The sequence below is a fragment of the Mus musculus genome, chromosome 5 (assembly GCF_000001635.26).
Source record: "Mus musculus strain C57BL/6J chromosome 5, GRCm38.p6 C57BL/6J".
NCBI classification, from domain to species: Eukaryota; Metazoa; Chordata; class Mammalia; order Rodentia; family Muridae; genus Mus; species Mus musculus.
Genome location: NC_000071.6, coordinates 134,300,315 through 134,317,678, shown reverse-complemented (window position 1 = coordinate 134,317,678; position 17,364 = coordinate 134,300,315). Strand labels below are relative to the sequence as shown.

Here is a 17,364-nt window from a genome sequence, read left to right as displayed (position 1 = left end):
GATGGGTAAACACCTTCAATCCTACACGTTAGGGAGACTGAGGCAGGAGGAGCAAATGTTTAAAGTTTTCCTGGGCTACAAAGTTGAATTTGAGACTAACCTGGGATATTTAGTGAGACCCTGCCTCAAAAGAACATGCTAATGATGGACTGAGATAGCCCAGTGGCAGATTAAAAGATGGACTGAGATAGCCCAGGTTGTGGATTGATTGATTGCTTTGCCTAACACACTGGAGGCCCTGGGTTCAATCTTTAAAGCTAAAATAAAAAATTTTTTTCTAAGATCTACAAAAAGGAGTCTTCTATGAAACTGTGAGGGAAAATGGTATCTCTACCATTTCAGTAAGCAAAGATTACAGTCATGATGTTTGCATAATGAAGATGAAATTGTTTGAACTTTGAGGGTTGAAGACCTAACAGAAATCTTGTTTAGATTGTAGGTAGTTTTGACTTGTCAGGAAGCACTGGCCACCTGTGGAGACTTCAGACCTGGCACTGGGCACACTGCTTATCCCAGAACTCAGAGGTTAGATCAGGCTACAGAGTGAGAGCCATTTCAAAGCCAAAACAGACCAATGGCATCTATGGAACAAGTCCTCTCCTGAGAGGATTAAGACCGTCTAAGAGATGAAAACCATTTAATGCAGTAAGAGATGGTTACAGAGGAACGAGTCTGAACTGGAAAATACAAGCGTTACTGACAGGCACTGCCTGTGCACAAAGAAGCTCCAGTACACTCCAGCAGTGGGAAAAGTTGGCCAAAGATCAAGGTTGCCAGCCGAAGCCAGTCTTTCCCTGTCGTGAAAGGAGGCAGGAGGGTGTGGACAACTGAGTGTTTTGAGTGATATTCATATAGATGTTATGATATATTGTTACGAATGGTTTATCAATATTATTGCTACTGTTACTGAATACAAGGTCGCATGGATCCCTGTTTGACTTCAGAGTCTCTGTATAGCAGGGGACAAAGTTGAACTTGTCTTTCTGCCTCCATCTCCCATGGGCTGGGATTACAGATATGTGGTACCCTTTATGTTTCCTGTAGTACATAAACCACGTATGTATGTATGTACGTTACCCTTTATGTTTCATGTAGTGTATGTATGTATGTATGTAGTGCTGAAGGTAGGGGCCTGTGCATGTTGGCAAGCACACTACCAGCTAAGCTACATCCTGGCCCCAGAATATTGTTTTAGTATCACTGTGTTATTTTTAATCTTTTGTATGTAATTAAAACAAAAACCTTTGTAATGTTTTCTTTCTTTGTTGTTTTGAGAAACATGGTCTTATCTCCTAGCCCTGGCTGACATGAATTCCCTACTTGGACAGTCTCTTCTCCAGCTCATATCCTCCCAAGTGTTGGAATGTCAGGTGTGCATCCCAGGACCTTGCAGAACTTTCATCCTAAGCATATGTAGGGAAAAAAGTTTGGAGTGATTTAATTTCAGGCATGCATCTTAGAACGTAGCCCCTGCTGCAAAGGAGTAGGACTCCTGTTTCGGTCTTATGGAATCTGGTTAAATATTCCAAAGAGCAGTGAAATCCGGGGGCAAAGAGCAAGTTGTTCTTTTGACAACTTAATGAATAGCCCTGGACAGAGTCGACAGAGTTGAGTCACAATCGGATTAGGAAAGGAAACGAAGGGTGTAAATATTGTTAGGGAAAATCGTAATAAAAACCAAAAAACGTAGGCGGCTTCTCTAATCAGACTGCTTCCCAGGAATCCTTAAAGACTCCGTGGAGTGCAAAGAAATCCAACATGGAGATTGTAGATGAGGCTTTGTGGGTGCGGTTTCATACAAGAAAGTCGACCAGAGAACGCCAATCCTTGAACCCGAATTCAAAGGCAGGGTTTTGGAACTACATCAAAAGAGTGGCTTGCACGGAAAGTTTTCCAGCAAGCGACAAAGAGGCTGGGAGGCTGGAAAAAGCCTTGTGGCCGCCACCTACCGAGAAGCAACGGGTGGGGGAGGGCGCCCGAATATTCGGCGGACATAAGCGGTGGGAAGGAAAAAAAAGAAAAAAGAAAAAGGAAAAAACAAACGAACAAACACCACAAATTCACCCAATTCTGTCCTTTGCATTAACAGCTAAGTTCTTCAGACTCGGGCTTTTTTAACTTTTGCATTTAACTTAGATGAACAGTTAGTTGATACTCTTCGAAAGTCATTGATCTTATGAAGTAGTTGAGAAAAATAAATATAATGGCCGGAGGAGGGTCTTAAGTTTACTTTCTTTGTAGCTGTGGGGACGATCAGGATTTCTTCAATTCTCCTTCTAAATGTGGAGCTGTGTAAAGACTCGAAGAGAGAAGAAATGGAAATCACGAGTTCCTCACCCCCTCCCATCCGTTGCCTGTCCCAAGTTTGGGCAAGTCCACTCTGGTTGCTTCTAAAGCCAGCTTTGAAAACATTGAGTTCTTTGTGTCCCGGAGCTGGGGGGACCTCCCTCTGCAAATCAGGCGACAGGCCAGCCCCGGGGCTCCCCTGGCCTTTGCAATGTCCCTAACTTTGCAATTTGCAAAGGGATGTTGGTAGCAAAGAGTTATTTAAGTGGAAGTTGTGGCCTGCTGGAGAAGGAAGGGGGGGGACACTAAGTTCTAGGTCTCACCCCACTCCCCTCCCCCATCCGGGCGGCCGCGCAGGCCCCAGGTGCAGCCATGTTCTCGCTCCCACCACCCGCGCGCTTCCATTGACAGTCCAAGCCGGAGAGGGCCGGGCGCCGCGGCGCTTCGCCTCGGCCTAGAGGGGGGCGGTGGGGAGAGAATCAGGGTTCATGCCGCAAGGCTGTCTGGGAGTTATAGTTCGGGGTACCCACCCGTTGCGTAGGTGAGCGCGGGTTCAGAACTACAACTCCCGGTGGGCGGTGCTGCTTGTGCGCACGCGCAGCGGCACCTTCGAGGAACAAAAAAAAAAAAAAAAAAAAAAAAAGGCAAAAAAAAAAAAAGGGGGAAAAAAAAGGAGGAGGAGGAGGGTGAGAGATAAGCTGGGAGAGCAGAGAAAAGGGGGCACCGGCGGCCCCCCCGCTTCCCTGCACGCGCTTGCCGCCCGCCTGCCGCGGTTATCCCTGGGCTTCGTCCCTGTTCCCCCCCCCCCCCCCCGGCGTCTGGCGACCCAGCGTGGAGCGAGGCCCCGCCGGGGGCGGCCATGCGGCGGTGACAGGAGCACGGCCGAGACGCACGGGCCCCCCTCGCCCTCTCACCTCCACCCCGTTCGCCAGCTCGCCGAGGCCCCTCCGGCCTACACTCGCTTGCTGTCCGCATCCCCCCCTCCCCGACCCTCCCCGGCTGCTCTTCGGGTGAGTCCCTGTCGCCTCAGATCGTCCCCTTTCCCTCGAGTGTCCCCTCCGTCGTCCCCCTCTGCCTCGGGGTGCCATGGCGAACAGGGGCGTCTTTATTCGACACTCTGCCCCCGTCGGGAGTGTGTGCACCGACTCGGGCGTGAGAGTTGGGGTCGCTTGGCGCGCTGCGAGTGGCAAGGGGACAACTTCGGGGTGAGGAAGCGGACGCGCTGTGACCCCCCCCAAAGTCCACTCTACTTGGGGGCCTTGGCAGCGGACGCGACGCGGCTTTTTTGGGGGGATGGGGCGGCTGGTGGTGGGGGGAGACGACAGTTGCACGCGCACACCCGTGGTGCGTGGGGGAGGACTCGCGGCGTTCCGCGCCTGCGTACATTGTATCCAGACGCGTGGACGGTGGTCGGGGGACTGGGTTGGGGGTGTTTGAGAGGGATGGTCTCGCGCGAGCAGCCCCCCGCGCGTGAACGAGCGGACGAGTTAGCGTACCCCGGCGGGGCCGCGCAGCCCTGCTCCTTCGCTCCTGATTGGCTGGGAGGGCTCGCTCGGGGACGCGCGCGCGGGCGCGCGGGGTGCCACGGCCCCTCCTGAGCCCCGTGGGGTCGCGCTCGGGTTCGCTGTGTGAGCGTTTGTGTGTGTGTGTATATGTTTGTATGTGTGTGTGTGTGTGTCGGGTTCGCTATGAGAGCGTGTGTGTGTGTGTGTGTCCGTGTGTCCAGGGCTTGCGGAGCTTAGGGCAGCAGGCTGCGTGCGATTGGCCGGCGGGCACCGTGGGGGCGGGGCGTCGGTGCCTGGTAACTGCGGTGGGGGCCCCCGGCAGGGGGGCGGGAGCCACCAGGCTTGGAAGCCAGTGCCCGCCCTGGCTGTCCGGTGCTCCGCCCTGCTCCCAGGTGGAGCCCAGCCGTGGGCTTTGTCCGGAGCTGGTCGCTTGCAGGTCCCTCGGGGCCAGGACTTTTTTTGGGGGTGGGGGCGTTAGGGAGGAGGAGATGGAAATAAACACAATGACCGGAAGGAAGACTTTAGCCTTGAGGCTATGAAAATAATCAGTCTGGCTTGGGCAAGCACTCAGCCTTCGGGGTTAAGAGAAGGAACGGGGGAAAAAGTTTACTCCTGCACTTCTATTTTTTTTTCTCAATTTTGCCCTTTTTTTTTTTTTTTTTTTTTTTTGAGGTGCGGGAAATCTCAGTATGGCTGCTCTGGAACTCTTAGGTAGAGCAGGCTGATCTGGAATACAGAGATCCGCCTGCTTCTGCCTCGCCAGCGTTGGGGTTAAAGACCAAGTGCAACCAAGTCTCGCCCAAGTTTTGCTTAATTTAAAAAAAAAAAAAAGTAAAACTTTAAGTAGGATGTTTTGTATCTCAGGCTGGCCTGGAACTCGCTTTGTAGTGGAGGCTTCCCTGGAGCTTCTGATCTCTCCTGTATTCATCTGCTAAGTGCTGGGATCGCAGGTCTGGCTCCGAAATTCTTGGGCCTCTTACATTCCTTTCCTGCCGCCCACCTCGCAGCTCCCTTTAGCACACCCCCTCCTTGCCTTATGGCTTTGTGCTCCTTGGCTGCTGAGAGTGCAGATCTGAGATGGTGCTGGTGGAGTGCCCGCCGATTTGGGGAACAGGGGATGAGGTGCAAGGCCGGCTATCTTTTCCGGCTGCTGTGCTGGCCCAGCCTGCCTGGTTTCCTGGGCAAAGTTAGTTTGTAAATAAGGGGGTGCAGTGTAAATAAGGTGCAGGTACAGTACCCATAAACATCTGGCTTGGGATTTGGGGTGGTTGGTATTTCCTATAGCAGGCTTTTCTTTCTTTTTCTTTTTCTTTTCTTTTCTTTTTTTTTTTTTTTTTTTGAGAGTTGCCTCGGGCTTCTTTGTTGCTTGCTCCCTGGGAATCTTGCCTCACACCCTGGAGGCACAAAAAACTTTCTGTCCGCAGTCATTTCCGTAAGGCCTTTCTTTTATGTTGGGGGGGGGGGTCACCAGTTGTTTTTGGTTACCCACCCCCTTCTGAATTGCTTGTTAGCCTTGGGTCATCCTTAGGCAAGGGGTTGCTAAAATCCATGCCTACCATTATGGGAGTAACCCAGGACCTAGTGCTTGTTAGGTAAGTAGTGTACCGAACAAAGCTCCCAGTTCCCTGAGGATTCTAGGTTGGCACTTTCACCCTTCAGTCAGCTTTCACCCTTCACCTCCCCGCCCCATTACTATTTGAAATAGTTTCACTAAGTTGCACAGGTTGGCTTTGAACCCCGTCTGTAGCCCAGGTCCTCTTTGAATTTGGTAATTCCCCTGTCTCTCAATTGCTTGTACAGCTGGGATGGATGGTGAACCTCTGGGGAGGGAGGGAGGTTCTGCCTTTGTTCCTTTCTATTTAGGTGGTAAACTCTGGTTTGGTCCTGTTCAGGTCTGCAGGCCCTCTGCCAGGTGTCTGCAATATAGTGCGGTGGCCGCTGGGTTTGGTTGTGTGTGTGTGTGTTTTTTTTTTTTTTTGGTTTTTCGAGACAGGGTTTCTCTGTGTAGCCCTTGGCTGACCTGGAACTCACTCTGTAGACCAGGCTGGCCTCGAACTCAGAAATCTGCCTTCTTCTGCTTCCCAAGTGCTGGAATTAAAGGCGTGCGCCCCCACGTCCGGCGGCAGCTGGGTTTGAATTCTTTCATCGGCAGATGTGCTCCTTAAACACATCAGGAAACTCCATTTGTGGACCAGACCAGCTCTGTAGTAGTCAGGTACGCACTGTCTGTGGCAGGGGCCTCAAGACTTCATCTGGGAGCCACTGGTTCTCCATCCCAGCTCTGCTTCTGTAGCAGATTGATGACATCATCACAGACCCCTGGGTTCTGCATGTCTGGATTGGGGCTTGACTGTGTCTTGAATTGTGTGTAACCCAGGTAAGGCCTGTAAGTTACAGTCCGCCTGCCTCCGTGTTCTGAGGGCTTAAATGATTTGTTACTATGACTTATTTAAAAACAGGATCCAACCCAAAAGACATGGGAGTGTTTACTCTAGATTAAATTGGAAGACGGGTTGGGAACTTCTAAAAAGTAAATCATAATTGCATAATTCACCTCCAGTTTGAAAAGTGGCTGTGGGTTCAAGTGCTGAGTTAATTTTGAAATATAAGTGACGCTGACAGTTTTTCCACCTAACTGGATTATTTCAGTAGGGGCACAGTTTCCCCTCCATTCTTTTCCCCTCCCTCCCTTCCTTCACAGTGCTGGGGCACATACCCCACCTGGGCAGTGCTCTGAAGTCAGTTGTTACAGTGTGTCTTCTCCCCTCTGGAGCCTAGGGATGGGGTTATAGCCCAGAGCGTGGCACTTGCCTTGCCTGCTGTGACAGGTCCATCCTGATAACTTCTTGCTCCCCCCACCCCCCTCCTCCCCATGCCTCCAGCTTGCTTCTCTGTGCTTGGAAGTTTTCCTCCTGTCTGGAAGTCCCCCAGCGCAGCTCTGCATCCTTTGCCTGTTTCTGCACAACTAATCTGCATATTACCATTTGGGCCAGTGAGAAAGTGAGCATAAGTGACACAGATTATTGAAGGTTTCCTTGGCTGTGACCCGACTAAAAACAATATAGGCTGGGTGCGGCAGCTCACTCCTTCAGTCCCAGTAAGTAAACCAGGAGGCCAGCCTGGTCTACATTTCAAGTTTCAGGAAAGCCAAGGCTACATAAGGAGACCCTGTCTCAAAACCAAGCCAGAATGGCTGTTTATGTATCACTTGGCTGAGGGCCCACATATGTACCAGAACTATCTATAGTGCTAGAGTGTCTAACCCAGGGCAGTGCTTGCCCACAAAGCTGCATTCCGTTATTGAGGCCTTTTAAAGCATTGGTTTCCTCAAGCTTTGTGTCTTTGAGAGCCAGACTTCTTCATGTTTTTGGTACTGGGGATTGGATGAGGGCCTCAGCTCATTCCAAGAACTCTGCTGTGAGCCTCTCCCCAGCCCCCCACCAGTGGGTGCCGTAAGCTGGAGCTCTTCTTGCGCAGACAGCATCTCACTGTGTAGCCTTGGCTGGCCTGCCCGCCCGGAGCTCACAATAGAACAGGCTGCCCTTGGGCTCCTTTAGAGATCCAGTGAACACCGGGCCTCAGGATTAAGACTTTGTTCTTGCGTTGTCGAAGATCTGGACATGCTAAGGAAGGACTCTACTGTTGAGCATCACTCCATAGGTTACTTTATAACTCTTAAAATGACGTTATTTCATAAGGATGGTCATGAAAGAAAAAGGGCAGCAAGCTTGAACTTCTACGGTACCCCGATATTTAAGTGTTTTTTTGGGGGGGTTGGTGGGAGAATTTACATGGATCTGGGCAAATCACTTTCTAGCATAGAAGTACCATGTTTTTGCTCCTTTTCGAATAAGCCCCAGCCAGCTGTTTTCTGAAGTGTTGATCTGGGTCCTCACAGCTGCTGAGCCAGAGGCTCGCTCACCCAATGAGTGTCAACACCAACCCTAGCCTCAGAGTCGACTGGTGCAGGCTCCTGTTGTCTCCTTCCTTGAAAACTGTACTTGTAGACTGTTCATACAGACGTGGAAAGTGAGGTTCAGTTCTACCACACACTTAGAGATGATATTCCCAGAGAAATGGGGCTGGCTCAGTCCTTAAGGTGCTTGCTCTTCAGCACCCCCATAGGAAAGTCAGCTGCAGCAGTGCCAGCCAGTCTGAGACCCAAGTGGGGAGAGCAGCATCCCTGAGGCTGGCTGCATAGCCCCTCTAGCTGAGTCCCCCAGTTCCAGGTTCAATGAGAGACTGTCTCAGAAACAGGAGGAACTATAGTGGCAGATCTCTGGCCTCCACACAATGACACATTCACCACACATTCAGAAGGATGCAGTGACTAAGGGATTGCCTAGTTTTAGCTTCCATATTGCAGAGTGCATTCACAACCAAGACATCTTAGTGGTGGCTAAGTATACAGCTAAACATTGAAAGCCAGTGTAGGGCTGGAGAGATGGCTCAGCAGTTGAGAGCGCTTGCTGTTTTTCAGAGGATCTGTTTCTGTTCCCAGCACCCATGTTGGGCTCACAGCTCACTCTAGTTCTGGGTTGTCTGGTCCCCTCTTCTGGACTCTTCAGGTTCGGGATCTCGTGCATACACACACAGACACACATATTTACTCATAAATAAAAATCTGAAAAAGGAGAAATTCAACTCTGTCCCTTAAGAAGCTATTTAAGAACTGGGCGGTGGGAGGCAGAGGCAGGCAGATCTCCTGAGTTCAAGGCCAGCCTGGTCTGCAGAATGAGTTCCAGGACAAACAGGGCTACACAGAGAAACCCTCTCTCAAAAAACCAAAACAAGGACTGGTGAGATGGCTCAGTGGGTTAGAGCACCCGACTGCTCTTCCAAAGGTCCAGAGTTCAAATCCCAGCAACCACATGGTGGCTCACAACCATCCGTAACAAGATCTGACTCCCTTTTCTGGAGTGTCTGAAGACAGCTACAATGTATTTACATATAATAAATAAATAAATCTTTAAAAAAAAAAACCAAAACAAAAAAGAAACCATGTAAGATACATGTTAAGCATAGAAACTAAAATTTAAAAAGCAAAAGAAATGGAAAGAAATATACCACCATGCACACTAGTCACAGAAAAGCTTAACTTACAAAGCTAACAAACACATAACTTGGAGACTTGGAAAAAGCTGTGCTGTTTGGGTATAAGAAGAGGCACGCCGTGATCAAAGATCAGTTCAGAAGGAAGCTCACAACACTTAAAAATGTGTACTTGATCACAGAGCTCCACAGTTCACGGCTGCTGGGACCCAAACTCTGGATTTCTAGAAGAACAGCAAGTGCACTTAACTGCTGAGCCCTCTCTCCAGCCCCCACAGTTTATGTTTTGCTGGGGATTGCGCCTAGGGCTGTGTGCTAGGCATGGGCTCTGCCACTGAGCCTCATCGCTAGATCTCAGAACAAGTCCCAGGTTTATAATTTTTTAGAAACTAGGCATTTGGAATGCTGCGAGCCAATCCCTGTGCACCTCAGAGCATGGTGTCAGCCGGATGCTGGCCTAGTTCGTTTTTCTGCTTCTTCAGAAAATAGGTTATTTTATTTAGTGCAGTGGTAAGGCAAGCAACTGGCTGCGAGCTGAGCTACTGTTAATGTATTAGGTTTTTGTTTGGACTTTGTTTATAGGTATGTAAATAGACACCTAGAGCGTACCTATAGTGTATAGTGTATCCTGTTTCCTTTAGACCTGTTTAATTTAGTGGGTGTTTTTATAAAGCACTAATGTACAGAGTACTGAGCCACATTCTCCTAACAGCCCTGTGGGTAAGGGTCTGTACATAGGCTATTGCTATTCACTAGGCTACTGAAAGATCACCTGGCCGTGGTTCATCAAACGTGGACGACTTGGTGTGTTGGCAGAGCAGGCTCCTGTTCAGAATTCTGGACTGGGGAGCTGGGGAGCTGGTGAATTGCTTGCTATTGCAAGCATGAGGGCCTGAGGTAGATCATGGACACATACTTAAGAGATTGGCAGGTGGGTGTGTTTATAATCCCATGGCCGGGAGAAGTGGGGATGGTGGATTCCTGCGGCTCCCTGACCAGCCGCTCCAGGCCAAGGGGATCCAGCCTCACAAACACAGTGGGCACTTTTGGAACATCATGGAAGATGGATCATTGGCTTCCTGTGTGTGTTGCTATACCTGAGGCTGGCCTTGAACCCCCTGCCTCACCTCCCCAGTGCTGGCACTACAGATGTGTGCTACCACAGTGCTTCCCTGGGTCTCCTAGACAGGCAGCGGCTCCTGTTTGAGTCTTAGAACCTTTTGAACATCTGCCTCCTGGCTCTCCGCTTCCCCTGGCCTTGAAGCAGAGCTGCTGCTTCCGTGTTCTGCTCTCCACGCCCCTTTGCCTGATTTTGTTTATGTGACCACTGTATAGATTTAAATAGGTGTATAAACATTTACTGATAACAAATCATGAGTATATTTTAAACAATTTTTGGTGTTCATATAATTTTACCTTTTATTAAAGATGGGACCTGCCAGGTGTAGTGGTGTGTACCTTTAATCTAATCCCAGCACTTCTTGAAACTAGGGCAGGCCAGATCTCTTAGTTCGAGGTCAGTTTGGTCTACATAGTGAGGTCCAGGCCAGCCCTGGCTGTCGAATGAGACTTTTGTCTGGATTCCCCTGCCACACTCGCTCCCATTTAAAAAGGGTTCTGTGTTTAAGCAGCAGAGCCTGTCTCAGGGCTGCAGTGTCTTCAGGGCTGGGGGGTAGGGTGGGAGGAATGTAGGATTTCCGAGCAGTTCGTGAATGTTTTATTTTATTTTTTTGGTTTTTCAAGACAGGGTTTTTCTGTATAGCCCTGGCTGTCCTGAAGCTCACTTTGTAGACCAGGATGTCCTCGAACTCAGAAATCCGCCTGCCTCTGCCTCCCAAGTACTGGGATTAAAGGCGTGCATCACCACTGCCCGGCAGAATGTTTTATTTATTTATTTTTTTAAGATTTATTTATTTACTTATTTATCATATGTAAGTACACTGTAGCTGTCTTCAGACACTCCAGAAGAGGGCATCAGATTTTGTTACAGATGGTTGTGAGCCACCATGTGGTTGCTGGGATTTGAACTCAGGACCTTCGGAAGAGTAGTCGGCGCTCTTAACCACTGAGCCATCTTACCAGCTCCAAATGTTTTATTTTTAAGACAGGTTCTCAACTGACATCTGAACTGGTCATGTTGTGGCTGCTCTCAGACCCACTGCCACCTCCTGTTCTAGCACTCACAAATTCCACACTGCCTTCCGAATTCTGGCTTCTGAGTTCTGTGCTCTTTGGCTGGAACTTCGTACATAGCTGACGAATTTCTGCTTCTCTGCCTCCACTTCCCAAGAGCTGGTATTCCAGGTGTGTACACTCAACTCAGTTTGTGGGGTTTGGGGGATCACACCTCTCTTAGGCTAGGTAAGCTTTCTGTTGACTTACCTCCATCTCCAACCCCGACTTTTCGAGGAGCAGTGGAGTCATTGTACAGGATGTGTGTCAACTTGGATTTGTCCATTTCTTGCTCATGGTTTGGCCCTTTTTTTGAAACTATAAGTAATATGGATAATGAAATTAGGAAAAATATTTGGCATGGTAACAGGTTTTACACAGTGTATAGAGTCTGAAAGGCCTTGGGAAGCTGAGGGGGTCTGGTCAGTTGGCTGTATCTGGATCCCTCGTGGAAGAGTTGTGGGCTGGGATGTAGCTTGGTGGCACTGAGCCACACCAGATCCCTCTTGCTGGTCTTCGGTTTGCAAGGCACAGTGTGTTTACTAATTGTATGAGGCAAATGTCAGCCTTTTATAATAGATGTCAAGACTCCCAAGATAAACCAACATCAATAAACTGCCTTAAACACACCTAAAATATAAATTCAAAGCCACATTTTAAAAAATAATTACTGGGTTGGTAAAATAGCTCAGTGGGTAAGAGCACTGACTGCTCTTCCAAAGGTCCTGAGTTCAAATCCCAGCAATCACATGGTGGATCACAACCACCGATAATGAGATCTGACGCCCTCTTCTGGTGCATCTGAAGTCAGCTACAGCATACTTAAGTATAATCATAAATAAATCTGTGGGCCGCAGCAAGCAGGGACTGAGTGAGTGGAGTTGACCAGAGCAAGCAGAGGTCCTAAAAATTGAATTCCCAACAACCACATGAAGGCTCACAACCATCTGTACAGTTACAGTGTACTCACATACATAAAATAAATAAATCTTTTAAAAAAAAGTTACTAAGTGGACATGGATCAAATGGAAGTATGTCTCTAAACTGTTAAGTGGTTGTTGGCGTTTGGGGTAGTTACGAGCAGGCGCCTTCGGGTCAGTGCTGGTAACTGTAGGCAGAACCCTGGGTATCTACTACACACCAAGTTACAGAGGAAGGCCTGGCAGCCCGAGTGGTGCTAGGGTCTAGCATTTCACAGTGGAGAGCTGAGCTCACTGCAGTGTGGCTGAACTTGCTAGGATGTCATTGGACTTGACTGTTAATTTTTGTATTGCAGGCATCTTTTTAGAACAAAGGGAACGACACTTTAGAAGATGGATTTTAATCTTGAATACTGACCATTTTGAAATATCTTTTATAAAATTAAAAGTCTCTTGAAGTTTTTCCTTAGAATTAAGTGGTAGATGAAGTTATGCAAGATTTTTGTTTGTTTGTTTTTTGTTTTGTTTTGTTTTGTTTTTTTCCAGACAGGGTTTCTCTGTGTAGCCCTGGCTGTCCTGGAACTCACTCTGTAGACCAGGGTGGCCTCCAACTCAGAGATGTGCCTGCTCTGCCTCCGGAGTGCTGGGATTAATATACCAGCCATGGGTCTGCGTGCTCTCAGTGTTAACCCTTGAGCTGACTCTCCACTCTGTTTGTTAGGATGATGCCAGTGTCTGGAGGCGTTTAGCAGCTCGCTCCCTTTGGCTCACTAAAAATGTTCTCTTTCCTGTCTCGGTGCCATCATATCTAACACTGGGGATCAATAAATGGAAGCAAAACTGTAATCAGGAAAAATGGTGCAGGACTGAGCCCTGGCTTGTTTTGAGGAGCAGCAGGGCAGAGCTCTGAGGACATGGAGGAACCCGACTCCTGCTCCTGATTGCCAACAGACACAGAAGCAGCTTTGAGAAAGCGCCTGGTGTCTGCTTTCAGACGAGAGAGGAGGCACCTCATCTATTAGGCAGTAGCCATCTGGGGCTGAGACAGCAACAGCACACTGGAACTCCTAATGCAGAGTTAACAATCATAGCAGGGAAGGGAAGATTACAGCACTCGGTAATGTGAAAAAGGAGGTAGAAGAAGAAAGGGAAGGGAGATGCAGCCGGCCAGGACACTGCGGCAGGTGTCCCTAACTCCTGACCTAGCCCTGTGTAATTTGAGTTTGCTGCATGAGAAGAGCCAGGATCTAGCACTAGGTAGCTTCCAGGATGCTTGGCCTGGAGTAGCAGGATGTGGGCTCCAGTAGGCCGGGCAGGGACTCTCTCTGTATCCAGCGTTTGCTTAGCCGCCCTGGCCTCCACCCTGGTCCCCTACTTAGGTTCGTGTAACTTCTGTGTGCCTTAATAATGGCCACGAAGCTTAAGAGTGCTGCCCTGCTGCCTGGCTGTGCCAGGGAAGCTTCAGGGGCCTCTGTGAAAAGGTGAAAGTTTCTCATCAACTCAGAATGAAAGTCCGACTACAGGAGGAGCAGCTCTGTCATTCTGGCAATTGAACTGATGAAGGAGGAGGTGGAAACCCACACCGTGTGTTTGTGGCTCTAACAAATGCCAATGCCATGGGCACAGTGTGGGACAGGGGCCTGGTGTAGATGGAGAAGGCACTGAGCTGCCGGTGGAGGACATGACCCTGGGCCCTGGTGCATGGCTGTGGTGGCCAGGCCAGGTGTCTGTCACCCCAGTAAGGACTGCTGCAGAGGTGACAGGCACTGGCTATGTTTTGTGCACAGTGGTGGAAGTGTGTCAGAGCAAGCTTGCCACCCACCCAAGGCCAGTCTTCATTTCCATGACAATGAGTAAGTGTCCTAAGGGTGAGTACAAGGAGAACATCCCACTTGGCTGTCACCACAGAGCCTTGTGATAATTGCTGTGTTTGCCTCACTGAGCCTGGTTTACAATGAAACTTTGTCCTAGGTGTGTGAACAGGAACAAACCAGGATCTGCAGGGTTGGGCCCTGTCCCCAGTGATGGTGACGAGAAGGATGAGCCTGGCCAGCTTTTCCATCCCTTTGTCATGAGCGCACGGCACGGCTGCCTTTGCCTTATGAGAACTGTCCAGTTTGCAGTGGGCTGGTGCTGATCACAGCTTGTCCTGGGTGATCTATTGTGGCTAGCCTCTGAAATTGGCTAGGCTCCTGAGAAATAGATGGTCTTTGCCGTAGGATCACAGTAGAAGCACTGGCAAGTTTGATGCCTGAGCCTTTTGGATATGCTTGTGTGGGAATGGGGAGTATAGACTCTGTGTGTGTGTGTGTGTGTGTGTGTGTGTGTGTGTGTGTTGTAACCCTGGAACTCACTGTTCCAAAGTTATATCCAAGACTAAGCTGGCCTCAAACTCAAAGAGATCTGCCTGCCTCTGCTTCTGCCTCCTGAGAGCTGAAATCAAAGGTGTGCATGTTTTGTGTTCTTGAACCTAGCTGTACATGGAATCCATGCAACCTTGAGATATTAAATTAAGTGGTAAAACTGTTTGTAAAACTTGTTGGAAATTTGTAACCTTAAAAGGTCTAATAATTCATATGGTTATCTGGATAATAGATGAGTAGATAGATAGATAGATAGATAGATAGATAGAAGAAAAGAAAGAAAGGTTAGAGAGTTGGCTCAGTGGTTAAGAGAACTTGTTCTAGAAGACCCACATTTTGGCTAACAAAATGTCTGTAATTCCAGTTCCAGGGTACCTGATGCCCTTTCTGTGGGCACATAATACATAGACTCACAAGCAGGCAAAATGCTCATTCATGTAAAATATCTAGCTGGTTGTAGTGCTGCACACCTTTAATTCCAGCATTTGGGAGGCAGAGGCAGGCAGATTTCTGAGTTCAAGGCCAGCCTGGTCTACAGAGTTAGTTCTAGGACAGCCAGGACTACACAGAGAAACCCTGTCTTGAAAACCAAAAAAAAAAAAAAAAAAAAAGGCACTGTGCTCTTGGAGAGAACCCAGGTTCCATCCACATTGCCCACATGGGGGCTCACAAATCATCTGTAACTGTAGTTCTACGGGATCTGATGTCCTCTTCTGACCTCTGTAGGCACCAGGCGTGCTGTGGTACACACACTCATAAAATAAATCTAAACTAACAAACAAACAAACTACCCCAAACCAAAAATTAAGACATTTTTCCTGTAGAGAGGCAGGCGCCTAGGGACACGGGGAGAGGCGGAGCTTGGTGAGTGCCCTTGCAGTGCCATTCTCCAGCACAAACCTACACCCAAGGGAAGGTAGAGCCTAGTACTAGGTGTGGGAGCTGCCTACCGTACTCTTGTTTTGGGTGTTTGGGGTAAGAGGTTCAGAATCAGAACATAACAAATTCATTACCACCTTAGTTTGGCATTTAAATCACTGGCCAAAGCAACTCTTATAAAAGAAAATGTTTAATCGGGGCTGGCCTACAGTGTCAGAGGTTCAGTCCATCATCATCAGCAAGGCAGGAGCATGGCAGTCCACAGGCAGACATGGGGCTGGAGGAAGGACTGAAGGTTCTACATCTTGATTCACAGAGAGCCAAGAGGAGCCTAGGTGGAACCCGAGCAATAGGTGACCTCAAAGCCTACACAATGACACTCTTCCTCCAGCAAGGCCACACCTCCTAATAATGTCACTCCCCATGGGCCAAGCATTCAAACACATGAATCTGTGGGCGCCATACCTATGCAAACCACCACCACTGGTCAGGTAGGAGAGCCCTTCAGGTGAGATTAAGCAGGGTAAGGGCGATGGAGGAGCCTTGATTGTGGGTCATGCAAAGACTTCGTCCGGCTGCAGTGTTTCCAGGAGGAAGCTGGTTTTTTCATGCTTCAAGTTATAAATAACTTTGCAAAACAAGGTAATCGGCACATACAGATAAACGATAAACAAATGCATAAATATAGACAATGTGCACGAACCACCTGCTGGCTCTGGAGATCTTTTCATTACTAGAGACCAGCAAGTATTATTTCAGGCTTGAACAAATTACAAATTTTTAGGGGTAAGAGACCATAAATGTGACAAGAGATCAGTGGATGGGGGGAAAGTTAGAAGAAATGTAGTTCAGCACAGAGGTAAAAATGACAATGACAAGATGTCAGGTGACTCCAGGGGATAAAGTGACATTTAATCTACAGTGAACCGGAACCTGACACAGACAGGGTCTCACCCCAGCCCAGGCTGGCCTCAGACTCCCAGATCTCCCTGCCTCTGCCTCCTGCACATGTGGCTTCCGGCTGAAGCTGAGTCTTCCCGGGAGATGGAGGCTGCAGAGTCTGTAGATCTGACCGCTGAGTTTCCCCAGACACACTAGCCCATAGCAGAGAGGCCCTGTGAGGGGCCAGCCCCGAGGGAAAGGAAGTCTGCAGTAGATACAGAGTAAAGCTGTAGAAAGCAAAGACCAAGCACCTTAGGAATACACAGAGGTTGGGGGGGGGGGGGGCTCATCCGCAGAGCCACTGCTGGTGACTTCTCAGTGGAAGGCGACATCTGATGACTCCAGAAGAGGTGAAATGGCTTCAGTGTGCAGAGCAGACGGAACCATTGGACCAAGTCTCTGTTCCAGTGAAAATCCCCACAAAGAGAAGTTTTAGCGAACAAAACCAGTTTGTCACTAGAAGGAAATTCTGAAGGGTTAATGGCAGGCAGAGGGAATATCTGAAATGCACGAATAAGCAAAGAAGGGCAGGAGAGATGATGGCTCAGCGTTTCCGAGCACTGACTGCTCTTGCAGAGGACCTGGGTTCAATTCCCGGCACCCACATGACAGCTCACTGTCTGTAACTATAGTTCCAGGGGATTTCACACTGTCTTCTGGCTACTACAGGCACCAGGCACACATGTATGGTGTACATACATGGTTACATGCAGGTAAAAAACATTTATAAATAAATAATGAACGAAGCAAATAGCTTGTCAGAAAGACGGTTTAGCAGGTAAAGCCCCTTAATCACCAAGCCTGGCAATGCAAATTAGGTCTCTCGGAGCCTCCCAGTGAAAGGAGAGACCATTTCTGCAAATTATCCTCGGACTTCCACACATCCACCGTGGCACATCCCTATCCCTCCACTAAATAAACAAGTAGTAGAACAGAACATAAAGACAAAAACCAGAACTAAATAACGGAGGTGATAACATTGCCATAACAATTTGGGGTTGGGAAAGATTGACATAGCCAGGCGGTGGTGGTGCACGCCTTTGATCCCAGCACTTGGGAGGCAGAGGCAGGTGGATTTCTGAGTTCGAGGCCAGCCTGGTCTACAGAGTGAGTTCCAGGACAGCCAGAACTACACAGAGAAACCGTGTCTCGCAAAAACCAAAAAAAAAAAAAAAAAAAAAAAAAGATTGACAGCAGATGCAAATAGCATAGCCACTAGCAGATGTTGGACGTCATCGATGCTTA

General features: G+C 48.7%; 1 protein-coding gene across 43 annotated transcripts in view; it reads left to right on the top strand.

The window, feature by feature from the left end:
* Gtf2i (general transcription factor II I) overlaps nt 1-17,364 on the top strand; it is a 79,847-nt gene continuing 62,483 nt past the window's right edge. For 20 of the 43 annotated variants that reach the window (NM_001080748.2, NM_001080749.2, NM_010365.4 and 17 more), the window contains 1 exon segment: nt 2,919-3,296. The gene's annotated coding sequence lies outside the window, so the exon portion shown is untranslated. 43 annotated transcript variants of the gene reach the window in all.